Source organism: Elephantulus edwardii, unplaced genomic scaffold (assembly GCF_000299155.1).
Source record: "Elephantulus edwardii isolate Elephantulus edwardi_28Jun2011 unplaced genomic scaffold, EleEdw1.0 scaffold00013, whole genome shotgun sequence".
NCBI lineage: Eukaryota > Metazoa > Chordata > Mammalia > Macroscelidea > Macroscelididae > Elephantulus > Elephantulus edwardii.
In genome coordinates this window covers 21,338,530-21,341,659 of record NW_006399763.1, presented here as the reverse complement: position 1 = coordinate 21,341,659, position 3,130 = coordinate 21,338,530, and positions in this window count along the sequence as shown.

Below are 3,130 nucleotides of genomic sequence, written 5' to 3'. Positions count from 1 at the left end.
AGAATTCATCTTTAATTTTCTAACTTCAGCTCCTTACATATTTCATTATGGTATTTTTTTTTATCTTCCCAAGCTTCCTTTTGAAATCTTCTGTTCAGCTCTTTCCTCTTCCTGATTTCTTCTCTTAACTGATAGTACAATATTCAAAGTCTCTTATGATACCCATATAGGTCTGTTATTCTTCCTCTGTCTTTGAAACAACTTTTTGCCTTCTTAATGGATGATATCTTTAATATTATCACACAGCTCCTCTAGTCTTCATTCATTAGTGTTCAGGGCCTCAAATCTGTTCTTGAGAGGGATTTTAGATTCAGGCAGGATAGACTTATGGTCATAATTTGGTTCTTGGGTATTTATTTTCATTTTCTTTAGCTTCAATTTAAACTTGCACATGAATAGTTGGTGGTCTGTTCCACAATCAGCACCTGACCTAGTTTCCACAGCTGAGAGAATGACCTTGTCCAGTAATGCTTTACACAGATGTAATCAATCTGGTTCCTGTGTAATCAATCCATCAGATGTGGGCCATGTGTATAGTTTGCATTTGCATTTTTTAGAAAATGCATTTGCAATTAATAAATCATTGTTGTACAAAATCCTAACATTCTATCTCCAGCCTCATTCCTATCATCAAGTTCTTATTTTCTGACTACTGATCCTTCTTCCTTGTTCCAAACTTCTACATTCTGGTAACCAATTATTATTTATATTTTTGTTTAGAATTCTAGAAATTATATCTAATTTAACAAGTTATAGGATAAAAATTATTTTCTCCTACTCAAAACCTTGTTTGATTACTAGTGCTAGTAATTCTATTTTTTATTATTATTATTCAGTGCCTATGATATTCTAGTTAGTAAGTTTAAACCAGTGGATAAGACATTTTCAAAGTAATTTCATTCTAGTACAGAAATGAACATGTACACAAAAGATTTTAAAACACACAAAGACTTGGTTTTAAAGGTAGAAGTAGAGTCCAATGAAATAATTTCTGAAGAAATCATAAATTGTGATTTGAACATAGAACTTTACATTGCACAGTGAGAATACTCTATATAAATTAAACTCGTTCTGGAAGTTTTTTGTTGACAATGTGCCATAAGGTTTGGTTTCACAACCGTCTGTCTGGGAGTCCTTTCAATCTTTTCCTTTTTTAAAATTCTTCACTTTAACTATTTTTTACAGCCTAACTTTCATTACATATGCCTATGTTTTATTACCTTAATAAACTCTCTTTTCAAAATGAAAAAAAGAATGTAGTTTGCTAGGTGCCATGAAGCTCTGACTGACAGTGATGCTTTTTACGACAGCATGAAACGTTTTTCAGTTTTGCACCAACAACGGAGTCATTGCTATATTTTAGGCCACTGTTACGGTCACTGTGTCAATCCATCTTATTACAGGAAAGGCTCTGAAATTGCCAAGGTGTTTTCATCTTACTGGGATGCAGAATCAATACAGTTGGTGCCAGCAAGTAGGAGATCAGGAGATATATTGCATCGAACAAGTTTGCAGTCAAGGATCTCTACAAACTACTGAGTAGCAATGATGTCACTTTGAAGACGAAGGTGTGCCTGACTCAGGTCATGGTCTTTCAAATCACTTCTTAAGCACCTGATAGCTGTAGAGTGAATGATTGTTGAAGAAGAATTGATACCTTTCAATTATGGTATTGGGAAAGGGTATTGAATATCCCATGGGTGGCCAAAAGAGCAAGGAGCTATGTCTAGGAAAAAGCCTGAGTGTTCTATGAAGGCAAAGATGACAAACTTCGTCTTACATATTTTGACCATGTTGCTAGGAGAAGCTATTCCTTGAAGAATGACATCATTCTAGGAAAGGTGAACAGTCAATAAAAGAGAGGAATACCCGCAACAAGATGGGTTGATGCAGTGATTGCGGCAATGAGCTCACGTGTGTCAAAGATAAAGAAGATGGCACAGGATAGAACAGGGTTCAGATCTGTTGGCCGTAGAATTACTATGAGTTATACGCTACTCAATGACATCTAATGACAACTCTTAAATTGCTATGATGAACAATTATATTTTAATAACATATGTGCTCCCAAATTTTAGAAAAATCTAAATACTTAGATTTTTTTTTAAAAAATGGCAACAAAAGAAACCTTAGGAGCCAAAACTCGTTTCTTCATAACTGGTTTATTTCTTCTCATGTTTTTTTTTTTCCTACTTCACTTTCAATTAAATTAGTCCCTGATCACCCCAGTGCAAATTCCCAGAATAATCTATTTAACTTAGTTTGAGAGAATTGACCGTCCCTTAAATGCTTCGATTGTTTAAGGTTCAGAAAATATGCTATGCTTTGTTCTCTGAACTAATAGTCTTTTTAGAAGGAAAGGAGAAGTAGTTGCTGAGATGAAAAATTAGACATGGATGAAAACAAGAAAAAACTTTTATTCTACTCTCTGTTTGTTGTAGTTGTTATGTGCTGTCGAGTCATCTGCGATTCACAGGGACCCTATGTACAACAATCCTAAACACTGCTCTATCTTGTGCCAATCTCTCAGTCTCCAACACTCCTACCCCGATTATCCCTAGTCACTGAATCAATCTCCCTCATAGAGGGTCTTCCTCTCCTGTGCTGTTCCTCCACCCTTCCAAGCATGACGTCTTTCTCCAAGGACTGGTCACTGTTACCTTAAATTTATTGGTATAAAACGAGAATCATTTTTATCATGCCCATTTACTCTAAGAGTTAGGAATTTAAAATAGGGCACTCTGGAGATGGCTCGTTTCTATTATGGGGTACTTGAACTCTTAGTTGAAAAGACTTGACATCTGAGGATGGTTTAATGCTGAAGGCATTAATCATTTGAAAGCTTGTTTCCTGTGACTTTTTGTTTGATCTATGACTTTAACGGCAACTTCACATTGTTGTTGTTCTTGTCGCTATGTGCCATTGAGTCGCTTGTGACTCATAGCCATCCTATGTACAACAGCCCTAAACAGTGTTCTATCCTGTGCCAATCTCACTGCCTCCGATACACCCATCCCGATTACCCCAGTCACTAAATCAATCCACCTCATAGAAGGTCTTCCCCTTCAACGCCGTCCCTCCACCATCCCAAGCATAATGTCCCTCTCCAAGGTCCTGTCCCTCCTTACAA